Source organism: Silene latifolia, chromosome 3, assembly GCF_048544455.1.
Source record: "Silene latifolia isolate original U9 population chromosome 3, ASM4854445v1, whole genome shotgun sequence".
In the NCBI taxonomy this organism is placed as follows: domain Eukaryota; kingdom Viridiplantae; phylum Streptophyta; class Magnoliopsida; order Caryophyllales; family Caryophyllaceae; genus Silene; species Silene latifolia.
The window spans coordinates 137847316-137861379 of NC_133528.1; positions in this window are offsets into that span (position 1 = coordinate 137847316).

A 14064-nucleotide genomic window follows, 5' to 3' on the forward strand; every position below is an offset into this window, starting at 1 on the left:
GACGAATCGTTGCTTTTAATTGTTGTAATATGATTCATATGCTTCCCTTTCATGATTGTTGATGATTAATTGCTCCCAAAAAATAGAATAGAAATTACCAAATTGGGGACGAATTTTCTAGGGTTTGCAAAAATCAAAATTGATTTTGGTTGTTTTATACATGTTGGATGGTGAAATTGAGTACTATGTGTTGTATATACCATGTTGACGATTGGATTTTGGTAATTCTTACCTTAAAACTTGCCTTAAAACTCCGTCTTAAAAGTGCCCCAAGTTGAAATTCGTTTTCTATAATTGAGATTTTGTGTTGGATATGAATGCATATGCAAGAGTTAAACTTTTAATATGGTAATGGTGAAGTTAATTGTTGAAGGATATGTCAATTTGTTACAGCTGTAGAGACCGTCTGAATAGTCTAGTTGAGTTAATTGCTTCTAATGTTGAAGGTTGATGATGACATGTTTTAAGTTGCCTTTCTATGAACATATATGAATATCTCACATGTTATCAAGTAATTATATGAGGTAGCATTTGAGCCATGCCATGATATCCAAATTGGTTGAGTAGATTGTGTTTATCATGCTAAACTTTTCACAGCTATAGAGATCGTCTGAGTTACTATAAACTGAATTTATATACCGAGTTGGGAATTTGTTGGTGAAAGTGTGTACCTAGCTGAGTATTCAAAGTTCAATTGTGTGAATTATGTCCTTTACATGCCTATGCAAGTTTGTTTAAATCGTATGCTGAAACTGAAGCAAAACGAGTCACCTTAGGCATGCTTGTGCCCGGTTTTGGTCCCTTATCCGAAATGGGGTCCAAATCGGAATCCGTCTAAACACATGGGGTCCTTTTCTGGCCTAGGAATCTTCCATGAGGAGTTTAGAGTACTTTTGTCCAAGAGCTTATGTCTTGGGAAGGTGATAATCATAGAGAAAGGCAAAGAACAAAACCGGTGGACCTATGGCTACACGGTTTGCAATGGCAAGTACAAGGGTCGCTTTCAAGTCCCTTTCACCCTTCCTAATTTAACCAAGACATCCACAAGGCTCCTTTTGTTGCTCTACTACTCTTGCATAGACTTGGTCGGACCCCATTGAAGCTTCCAAAAGAGTTTACTCCATGTTTAATTAATCACTGTCCTTATTAGTTTACTTTCTTGCTTTTCTTTTAAGATTTTTAACTTGTGTAAGAACTTTGTGTAAGGCTTAGGGCCACCTTTTGAAACCGGTTTTTCTAGGGTCTTTTGGACCGTTAGATGCTAGGTTGGATGGATGGATAGGATTACTTAGCTTGGCCTATAAAAGCAAGGCATTCCTTAGTGTAAAAATCAGATTTGATGAATGAAAAACACAATTTAGAAACATTGATTTCTACTAATCTCCTTTGCTTAGTGCTGGGAAATCCTCTATTGCTTAGTGCTTAGAGTCGGGTATTTTCTTTGCTTAGTGCTTGAAATTATCCTTAGGCTTAGTCTAGTGGCTTAGTGCTTGGATTAAGTCATATCCCAATCACGTCTTTTACTCTATTCGATTGTAGAGTTCAGGAAACCGTGGTTATAAACAGTTCTGTCGACTATTCGATTTCAGTCCTCGGAGTTTCTGTTTGGTTTTTAATCGTTTTTATCACAATTAAACAGTTCCTTTCACTGTCCATATCGAGTCAGTTTCAGTCAAAATCCGAGTCTTGAGAGTTTTACTTCAAATTGGTTATCAGAGCAAAGGTTTAACACAATTCCATTGTTGTGTTAGTCTTAGGAAGAAGCTTTTCTTGTGAGTTCACCATAAACCTTAACCACATCCAAAAATACAAAAACAACCATGAGTGAAGAAAGACTACTTGGAATTGAGACTCAAGTAACACAACTCTCCGAGAAATGCGACCTAATGATAGACTCCTTCAATGCTATCATGGCTAACATTCCAACACCACCAAGGAACCGAGGAAGACATCCACCTCGCCGTGGTAGAGGACGTGGCCGAGGGTTTGGAGCAAGAAACCAAGAAGCCGACCATGAAGAGGAGGACTTGCACTCGGATGAAGAGGGTTCTTTTATTGAGGCCGAGCATGAAGAGCATCCTAAAGACCTAAAGGTAGAAATTCCGGACTTTCATGGTAGTTTAAATCCCGATGACTTACTAGATTGGTTTAGGTCAATTGAAAGAGTCTTTGAATTTAACTCATACTCGGATGCTAAGTCTTTCAAGGTTGCTATTTTAAATTTTAAAGGTTATGCATCTCTTTGGTATGAAAACATGAAAAATCAAAGGAAGAGGGATGGTAAAGAACCCATAAAATCTTGGTCAAAGTTGAAAAAGAAGCTTAGTGACAAGTTTATTCCCAAAGAGTATACTCAAGATATGTTCATTAAACTTACTCATCTAAAATAAGATCAACAACCACTTGAGTCTTACATTAGGGATTTTGAACAACTCACTTTGCAATGTGAAATCAATGAGAAACCGGAACAAAAAATTGCTAGATTTGTTGAAGGGTTGGATGATAAAATTGCTAATAGAGTCCGAATGCAACCATTGTGGTCTTTTAATGAAGCCGTGAACTTGGCTTTAAGGGTAGAAAAATTGGGCAAGGGGAAACCCTCCAACTCAAAATTGCCGACCAAAACAACCACCAAGACTACCTATGCCGAGACCAAACCCAAATAAACCCACACCCCAACCGTGAACCCCACACTTGACAAAGGAAAAGGCATTGAAACCTCACAAAGAAAGACCTTACCCCTTAAAAAATGTTTCAAATGTCAAGGCTATGGTCACTTTGCCAAAGAGTGTCCAACTCAAAGAGCCCTTAGTAGCTTTTAAGTGGTTCATTGGGGAGAGGATGAAATTCTTATGTGTGATGAGGATGAGGAAACCGAAGAGACTAAGGATGAGGAGTTAGTATTACCGGATTCCGGGATGAGTCTAGTCACTTGGAGAGTGTTGAGTGCTCAACCATTGGAAATGGATCAAAGACAACAACTTTTTAGGTCTAGGTGTACCATTGGAGGGAAAGTTTGCAACCTAATCATTGATGGAGGTAGTTGTACTAATGTGGCCTCTAGTGTTCTTGTTGAGAAGCTTTCCTTAACCACCCAAAACCATCCATGTCCTTACAAATTGAGGTGGCTTGACAAGGGGGCCGAATTGAAGGTTGACAAACAATGCCTAGTGTCCTTCTCCATTGGCAAAAATTATGTTGATAAGGTTCTTTGTGATGTTCTACCTATGGATGCTTGTCATCTCCTACTTGGTAGACCTTGGGAGTTTGATAAGAGTGTGGTGCATCATGGAAAGGATAACACTTACTCCTTTGAGTTTGACAAGAGGAAGATCACTCTAGCACCTCTTCCACCACCCTCCATGCTTGAGCCTTACAAAGAAGTGATGCTAATCAAGGAGGCCGAAATGGTCCCCGAAAAGAACAATGAGAAAGGTGTTCATGTTCACCTTGCCGAGGGTGTATCCAAGGAACAAAACAAAACATTCCCTAGCATGGTTCAAAATTTGAACAAGTTCTTTCAAGATAATCCACCTAATGTCGAGCATATGTCCATGGAACAAGATGAGCCGTTCACTAATGCGGTTCGAACAAGGGTCGAGGTCCATAAAAATGTTCCTCTAATTGCTAATCTAAGAACGAAGGCCGAGGTCCCTAAAAATCCTTGGTTCGACTATGGTGTCCATAAGTTCAAAGACAAACAAGGGGAGTGTTCAAATATACAAGAGGAATCCAAGTGGAGTAATACCAATGATCAAGTCTAAGATGAGCTCTTTGTCAAGATTGGAGCCGAAAGTACCATTGGTAGGGTGCAAGTTCATCATCTCGTCTCTCCCACCACTAGTCCAATTGGGAATGAAAGCAAGGACAAGTCAAGTGCCTACTTGAGCGATCAAGGAAATAGGGTCAAGAAACGGGCTCAAGAGGGGATCCTTAACAATGTCCAAACCATAATTGTCCATGATGGTGTGCATTGTGACTATTCCGTACACTCTACTCCAAGTTTAATTGAAGTTGAGCACAAGGCCAATGGCACGGGTGGTATGATCAGAACAATCAAGGAGAGTGTTCACCCAAGTAAGCAAGGAAATGGAGTCAAGGAACGGGTTGAACAAAGGCTCGTTCGTCATGTTCAATTCAAGACCAACAAGGAAGGGTCCATGAACTCCAAGCAAGTCATAAAATTCAGAGTTGGGGATCGTGTTTGGATTCGTCCGTGCAAGGGGAGGGTCCTCAAGCATGGGAAGAACAAGTCCATGGTCCATGAAGAAGGTCCATTCAAAATCGTCAATTAAATTGAACCCAACAAATACAAGGTTAATCTCTTTGGAACTCATGTCACATTTGATGTTGAGATTTTAAGTCCTTATTGTGAAGAGCTTAGTGATGAAGATGCCGAGGATTTGAGGACAAATCCTTTTCAAGACAGGGAGATTGAAGCTAAACGAGTCACCTTAGGCATGCTTGTGCCCGGTTTTGGTCCCTTATCCGAAATGGGGTCCAAATCGGAATCCGTCTAAGCACATGGGTCCTTTTCCGGCCTAGAAATCTTCCATGAGGAGTTTAGAGTACTTTTGTCCAAGATCTTATGTTTTGGGAAGGTGATAATCATAGAGAAAGGCAAAGAACAAAACCGGTGGACCTATGGCTACACGGTTTGCAATGGGAAGTACAAGGGTCGCTTTCAAGTCCCTTTCACCCTTCCTAATTTAACCAAGACATCCACAAGGCTCTTTTTGTTCCTCTACTACTCTTGCATAGACTTGGCCGGACCCCATTGAAGCTTCCAAAAGAGTTTACTCCATGTTTAATTAATCATTGTCCTTATTAGTTTACTTTCTTGCTTTTCTTTTAAGATTTTTAACTTGTGTAAGAACTTTGTGTAAGGTTTAGGGCCACCTTTTGAAACCGGTTTTTCTAGGGTCTTTTGGACCGTTAGATGCTAGGTTGGATGGATGGATATGATTGCTTAGCTTGGCCTATAAAAGCAAGGCATTCCTTAGTGTAAAAATCAGATTTGATGAATGAAAAACACAAGTTAGAAACATTGATTTCTACTAATCTCCTTTGCTTAGTGCTGGGAAATACTCTATTGCTTAGTGCTTAGAGTCGGGTATTTTCTTTGCTTAGTGCTTGAAATTATCCTTAGGCTGAGTCTAGTGGCTTAGTGCTTGGATTAAGTCATATCCTAATCACGTCTTTTACTCTATTCGGTTGTAGAGTTCAGGAAACCGTGGTTATAAACAGTTCTGTCGACTGTTCGATTTCGGTCCTCAGAGTTTCTGTTTGGTTTTTAGTCGTTTTTATCACAATTAAACAGTTCCTTTCACTGTCCAAATCGAGTCAATTTCAGTCAAAATCCGAGTCTTGAGAGTTTTACTTCAGAAACAGATGTCGAGACTAAACATAGGGACCCGTCAGAGTAAGAGGGGGAGGGCTTCACAACCCAAAGTTGGGGAAGGTAGTGGACCCATAGTACCCGCTGTACCGGAGTACCCTTCGGTGGTGTTTGTGGACTTTAAACAAAGGGAGATATTTGTGGCGTTGTAAAAACGCAAAATGACGCATACCCGTTGTGTGGATACCACACTTCTTGAGGACTTGGGAATTGAGACGGATGTCCGTCACATCTTTGAGACTTTGGGGTTTATGGGGTTGTATCGGTTGAGGAAGCATTCCTACCCTTTTCTTACCTTAGAGTTTATGAGCTCGTTTAATTACGAGCCAGCTGCACAAACTGTTGAGTTTCGTTTGATGAACACGAGCTTCGTGTTGACCATGGACCTTTTTGCTTCTCACCTTGGGTTGGCCAAGCCTCCCAAGGATTCCATCAGTGAGATCCCTTCTGAGTGTGGTGTTTGCCGCCTTATGCCTTGTCTTTCCGGAAAGTCAGCTCCCACCTCTAGCAACATGTATTAATGATGTTCAACATGTTACTTTGAGGATCTTCCTTCGTTCTTTGCCAAACCTCCTTTACGAGAGGCCGGATATGAGTAAGCTGAACAATCATGAACTGTTGCTTTTGATGTCTTATCTGAACCCGGAGCGGACCGAGAGGGTGGTCTTTAATGCTCCCGCCATGGTCTGCGCTAGCCTTGCTTTGATGTCTACTTCTACCACCCGGTACCTGAGTTGTGGTGTTATCGCCACTCAGCTAGCTGAAAAGCTACCCTCCTTTGAGGCTTCTGCTGAGTACGTGCCTCTATCTACACCGGTGCCTACGATGGACAGAGACTACTACCTCGACCTGAAATGGTTGAGAACTTTAGCTGATGGCAGCCTAGCTTGGAGGGTGTGCGGCATGAGCTGGATGAAGATTCCGGCTCCTGAGCACCTCCCACCGATAGAGCCGTTAGATCCGGTGGTGGTGGCTGTTGACTCCGATGAGGAAGAGGAGGATGACGATGCACCTCGGTAGTTGCAGACTTACCTCATTGATGACACGATCCTTCAGGTGATGCCCGAGCCGAATAAGGGGGAGAATGTGGCAATGGTGGAGGAGAGACCCAGGTTGGGGAGAGGACCTCGTCGGGTGAGGGAGAGGACAGTTGAGACTAGACCACGGCCGGCAGCACTACCGCAGCAGCACCCTTTTCCTTGTTACCCCTACCTCGACACCCCGGAGACGCGTTCGAGCTACTTGGCAGAGATAGTGTCATCCACCTTGACACTCCGAAACATGCATGAGATGGCGTATGCTCAGGGTATTGGCACCGAGGGATCGCATCCGGTGTGGTGGAGCGGAGTTGGGGACTATAGTGGGGTTTCCCACTCTTACGGGGTGGATCAGTCAGCTTGGGGGACACCTCAGTCCTTTGCTTTTGGTGGCTTGACCCCATGGTATGTGAGTCCTGGAGCTGGAGCGGGGGTTGATGCGGGTATCGGGTCATCGGAAGCGGGCACCTCGGGAGGAGATGGTGGAGGAGATGAGATGATGGATGAGCAACAGCAGCAGCAGGAGTGATACTCCTTTTCTTTATTCTTGTTTATGGTTGATGGTGTTGGATGATGGTCGTCGTTGTTAATTAGGACTTTTTATTTTGGTTTGTACGGATGGCCATAAGGCCGGATTTGCTAGTTTGACCTTGTTGCAGGATTTTGGGGGTCGGGAAGTCATCCCGACTCGTGTTATGTGACGTTTATATATATATATATATATATATATATATATATATATATATATATATATATATATATATATATATATATATATGTGTGTGTGTGGTGTTATGACAGGTGTTTTCTAAGGTTTGACCTGTGGTTACTCGACAGAGGGCCCTACTAGGGACGAAGCTAGGGCAAAATTATAACCGGGGCCGATTTAATCCATTTTGTCGGTACCTATATACTCATTTATCATAGACCTTGTACCTTTATTTAACATTGTCGATATTTGTTACTCCCAATTAGGATAAACAAATTATTGGAACGAGGGTGTAATATTTTTAGATTCCTATATTAAACACATTAATAAAATACTTGAATTATACAAGTACATTGTTTTCTTCAATAAATTTACTCCGTGTTTTAGTATTTTAACAATAATTTATGTGAAAGAAAAACATAGAAACAAATAAATCCCTATAAGATGGTTTATATAGTTTATTTAAAGTGAGATGGTTAAATCCTTCAAAAAAAAAGTGAGATGGTTAAAATTGAAAAATTATTTACTATATAAGGACCACTCGCAAGTCGCAACGATAAAATTTATTCCTTACTATTCAAATACTCGTATTATGTAAATAATTATTTACTAGTTACAAGAATTATTGTTGATAAAAATGAATGTTAATAAAATATAATAATGGTAAAGGAATGAAGTAACATGAGACAAAATAAGAAAATTCTAAAACCAAACCAAATAAAAACAAAACAAAAAATACTCTCAGTGGGTTTCGAACATGTGACTTCGAGGAGTACAACATTCATGCCTAACCTTTCACAAGTTACCACTACGCCAAGCATGCACAATTGCTAATTCACTACTTGTTTTTCTATTAATTATTGTTTTGGAGTCTGCCCGGGCCATGGCCCATCCGGCCCAGGCATAGCTCCGTCCCTGGGCCCCACACTCGGTCGAGTAGCTGCAGGTGTGACGGAAATGAGGTATTCTGATCTCAGGGCTACTCGATCGAGTAGCCAAGACACTCGATCGAGTAGCGGGCACTCGATCGAGTACCCTACATACTCGATCGAGTAGCACTGTTACAGGAACTTTTCGTAAAATTAAAATTGTTTAATGGTTATATAATTACATGTTTGGTGTTTAACATGGTTATTGATGATTAGTAACACATTTGAACCGTTAATTTCATATGTTGGAAGTCGTGCTTGGATTTTAGATGCGTATTTGTAATGAATAGTGAGGTAGTAAGTGTTTCTTATTGCATTCATTTTACATCCGTATTGTCTACTAGTTATATTTCACCGGAAGTGTGTCCTTCTATATATACAAATGCAAATGATATAAACATGCACTCTTGACGTTGGCTAGTTATTCGTATATGCTTGCATGTGTTTATGGTTTAAGGGTTGTCTAGCTAATGAGTAATGTCGATAAGGAATGATATGGGTTAGATATATGTGTCAATACGTAAGTAGTACATAACATGTGTAGTGATTTGGTGGTGAACTTCGGGGATGAAGTTCCTTTTAGAGGGGAAGAGTAATGTCGCAAAATAAAAAGGCCGATATGGTAATTATTTTGTTGTTTGTTTATAAGGTTTTCTATCACTTTGATTACATTTCTTGTATGAAGTTGTAATTGTTTGCTTTGGTTCGTTGAATAAGTTGATAGTGTGCTTTAAAAGGCGGTCATAAAGAGATAGTTACGATGTCGTGTGTTGGAATAGAATCGCGTTGTTGAGTAACATGGTGGTATAGTCATGCTGCGTGTTGATATGAGACATGTTTCGTGTGGATGGTTATTGCTAGTGATAGCGTAATCTTATAATGTGTGGGTAATCGTTGGTCGTGCCGGTTTGTGTTGTGAGGTTGATATTTCAAGTAGTGGCTTGTAAAGGTCGATCTATATGGAGCGTTAGACAGTTGATGATGATGACATGGGGGATGGTATTTCCGGGGAGTAGTGACCTATGTCGGAGGAGTAGTGGTGTCGTTTTGTCCCGCGTCTTGTGCTTTGAGATAGATGAGTTGAACTTCGGGGACGAAGTTCTTTTTAAAGGGGGAAGACAGTAATACCCGCCCTTTTAGAGACCCGTTGACCAGCGTTGACTGACCTTGGGAGCGGTAATAGTCCTTAGAAGTCGTACCAAAGTGATCTTATGTTATGAGTTGGGGGTGGTACTCGATAGAGTAGAGGCTACTCGATCGAGTAGGTGGGCCACTCGATCGAGTATCGTGTTTTCAGCGAGGGTTTATAATCGCGTTTTGTTATATCTGCACTCATTTCCGCCTCATTTCTTCAGATCCTTAGGTCGCCTCTTTCCCTTCCCTTCACCATATAACCTCCATGGAAGCCTTTGAAGGTCCTTGTGCCTTAGGAGAGCATAGCTTGAGTCGGGTAGCGGTCCTTTGCCAGGTTTCCCCTTGTAGGTATGTCGTCATCATCATCTGTATCCTTGTCTTTGCAATTAGGGTTTGCTTGGTAGTGATAGATGGTTGTGTTATATATATAGGTGTTGCTTGGTTGCTGGATGTTGCGTGTGTGGACATGGAATGGTTGCAGTTGCTTAAAGGTAGGTTCGCCTACTCAGTTTTTGTGGATGGTCTAGTGTGTCGATTGTTGTGTCGTGGTTGTTGGGTTGCATTGTGTTTGCGTGGCAGCGTACATACGGTAGTCGGTTGGTGTATTCAGTTTGTTGGTTGTTGTTGTATTGCAGCTGTCTGTGATTGTTTGTCTCTGGTTCTCGAGGCGCGCCCTCGGCTGAGTGGAGTCACTTGCGGGAGTGGCTTCACGCCCTAGTTTCGCCCTCCGTGGAACCTGCCACGGGAGGGGATGTGCACATTAATAGGACAAGGTTATCGCTCGGTATGATGAGCGGGGATTTGGTGGGTACGGCTGCGGTCCCCCACTGGCAGGGCTGGTCCAGTGGACAGTCGGTGACGGAGATTGATTGGAGTGGGTGTGAGTGTGTGTGTGACCGTTTGTGCTATGTTGTGTTGATAGATGTCGTTGGTTTTGTCGTGTCTTATCTCAGTACTGACCTTGTGTGGTTGTCTTGTTGTTGTATGTGTCTGCCGTGATCCCTTATGGTGAGCAGTCGGTCTTAGCAGATACTGATGTCGTTGATAGCTGGAGTCCTGGCGGGGATGAGTCTTCACGAGTTCTGATAGAGATAGTGTGTAGCTCACGAGTTGTATCTTTATTTTGTTAAGTTGGTTGTAACGCTTGTAATATAACTATAAATGTTCTTTTATCGACTTTTGATGATTACTTACCTCGGGCAACCGAGATGGTAACGCCCTTATATGCTAAGGAAGGCCTAGTTAAGGCTCCTCTGAATATGGGGGTGTTACAGTTTAAACAACTCAAAGCTTTTGTGTAACAATGAAACAACTCAAGTGTTATTCATATGATGAATTGATGGTCGGTTCTAGACTCACGCATTAGTAGTATTACTTAATTTCATCTACTACAAAATTTCATATATACCACCAGCATATATCCAAGTAATCTAACCATTACGAAATAGTAGGTACTACATACTCAAAATACACTATGTAACTAATTATATGGTATATTAATGTCAATACACCTTATTCATATACTATATCTCAGATTTCATTATAAAAATTAACTGAAACCTAAAAAACGAGCTTAAAAGATAACTGAAAATTCGGAACCGATCAGTTAACCGATTAAATAAAAATTCCTTTTTAAACTAATCGAAAGATAGCTTTTTTTGATAATATGACATAAAAGGACATAGTAAGTACTCCATATTTAATATTATAAATTGAAGTATTAAAAAAAAAAAAAAAAATAGGTAGCTTATTTCTCACATCTTCGCTTATTATGGTAAATAATTTATCCACAAAATACGTACAACAAAAAAGAAAAATGAAATTTTGTTCAGATAAATTTAAGCTTATTTTTTTCAAAACGGAGCCTAAATATGATATTTTTAATTTCATGATCTCTTGACCTTCATAATACCAAATTAATTTCTTTTTGATATTTTTTTGGCCCTTGTTTACTTACTTTTGAAACTATTATTAGGAGTTAATCTCATGTTCCATTTTTAATTTTATAAACTTGATTAATAAAATAAATAGCTATTGGTTCAGAATAAATATTAGCAATGAGACATTGTACCACAAAGTACGTATATATCATAATCATGAGAAATAGAATAAATAAGCAATTGGTTCAAAATAAATAGCGTTCCATATAAGAAAATTGTTAACTCTACAATAAGAAAAAAACAAAAAAAAACTTTGATCAAAAGGAAAATCTATCACAATTGTCCAATTATATCTCTTTTGTCTTAGATGCAGCGAATATAAATAAAGTTTCAGACTCAAACTGAATTTTAAATCATGTCAACCATATGGGTGTTAGCTAGACATGGGTAAATAAAATATCAGAAAAATTTGAAAACTATAGAATAAGCGAGAATATAACATTTATATAGAACGAACTATTTTAAGATCTACACAAGTTGATCTATGGTTTTGAAAATTTTTACTTGTGACAACTAAGGGCATGTAAATTTTCTAATTAATATGGGTATGAGAAAGCCTACATTCATCCTGACCCTTCGCCCGTATAACATCCTTGCTTTTAGGAGTCGTTTTTTTTCCTATTATTCGAGACTTGGTAGAGTATTTTAGTCTCGTTAGACTTTGGAGCAAAATTCATTATCTTTTAGTAATTTCACTCTAAGTGTACGTCATCCTCTTCGCAATGATCCTATGGATTGCTTTTGCAGAGTCGTCAATACATTAGTTTGACCATGATTTTTGACATATTAATAATCAAAGTTATCAACGACGTTTGACCCTTGAGAAGCAATTGGTGGAAAGATGTTTATAAAGAAGGGAAGGGAGTATACATGATGAATTTTTTAACATAACTCATAATGGTATGTTCTACCAAGTGTGGTATGTCGGTTATGTTGTTGAGGAACATCAACTCCGTAAGAGGACTATCCAAAGATATATTGTCTTATTATCAATCGCCTTGGAAAATTCGAAATATAAAGGAAGATAATTACGGGTGCCAAAGTTGGCAAAAGGTAATGAACCGAGCATAAGAATGACTTCCTCGGATATAAAGATTCCTTTCATTCTTAAGCGAAGACAATATACATTGAGGCTATGCTACGCTAGACAATAAACAAGAGTCAGGGACAATCGCTTAATCATGTTGGAATTTATGTGCTGAAACGAGTTTTTAGTAATGACCACCTTTACGTAGAAGCGTCAAAAACAACGTCATCCAAGGGATTAAGGTTCTTATCGTGATAGAGACCAAATGTATCAAGGCCAAACGAAGGACATTCTTTACAAAGAAGTTTTCACAAATTTATCAAATTATGTGTCGTATTATATATTTTGCATGAAGCTTTTAAGGACAGGTAGTCTTCATTGTAAATAGTCAAAGACTATTTCTGTTAAAAACCGATGTTGCGCGAGATTATAAGAATAATAACTCTACAATCCAATTATATCTGTGAATGGTATACAACTGATATAGTCAATACCATATGCCAACATTTTTGTTGCGTTTTTGTGAGGGAAACTGATAATTAATCACTCTTCATCTAAATCAACTCCCGAAATTTTGTTTGCTCTCATTTTCAACATGGTTTGACTTTTTGTTAAATTTAATAGTTTTCTATTACCAGACCATGGTAAGGTAAACCAACGTTTCAGCGTTGCCATAAAATATTAACTTGGTAACTCAACGGTTTTAAATGATGTCATAAAACTAATAAATGATGTTGCCCCGTGCATTCTATGAAATAGAATCACATATATTTTTTATTGTTGTTTAGAGACTAATAATTCTATTGGAATTCAGTTTGGATTTGAGGTTGTGAGAAGTTTATAAGGAGCAAATACTCTTAATTATAAATATATATAATCAAGGTAAAATTATGTTTAAGAGATTTAACATTTTCTTTGAACACACTATATATAATTATGATAATTGTTGTTTTATGTAACGTCATTCAGTTTTACATAGTTGTTGTAGGTTAAATAATTTACAAGACTCATAAAGGTCTGTCTCCGTTATTAAGGATTCATTTTGTTGAGCTCCACCATGTTGACATAGAGAGATTTTTTTATTGAATTAAAAATCAGTTGTGCTTGCGACAATGAAAAAGCAAAGTACATATTATAACTAAATCACTTGATGTTATAAGTATTATTGAATGCAAAAGTTTTACGGTAATAGCACTAATAATTCATCAATCAACTATACCAACCATGATTTTTTTCATCAATGATTCAACATAGTTAAACTTTTTTGTTAACTTAAGAATATATTTTTACAGCTGATATGTTCATTTTATATATACTTTTACCCCTCATTTTAGCTCGGTTTCTATTGATTATCATACTTTAATTAGTATATTTTTGAGCTAATTTTGTGTTCTAGGTGTATTGTTGTGTTTGTTACGGTTTTGTAGGAATCTAAGCATTTAGAGGCTTTTTCCTATGATTTTGTACACCAAGTTCACTAAGCTAAACAAGGCCAAATATTGGACTAAGTATGTGAAGATTACTTGGGTTTTGCATGAAGATTAGTGGATTGAAGTAAGGAATTACAAATGAAGCCAAATGCAAAGTCAAGCCCAAAATAAAGGTCCATATCAAGGTGCAAGCATTGGATGCCAAGAGAGCTTAGGATGCTAGGAATTTAGTGCATTAACCGGGTGATTAATCGCACAATTAATCACCAACATTGGATACCCTTAGCAATTAAGGGAGGAGTTAAGGCAAAATACCGAGGAACGCATGGCCCCGATCGGGGCCGCCCAACCCCGATCGGGGTTGCATGCTCGTTGGCTCTTACGTTTTTCCCCTCCTCTCCTATAAATAGGAGAGGTATTCCTAGGTTTTGGGCATCCCATTTTACGTCCAAGTTTACTA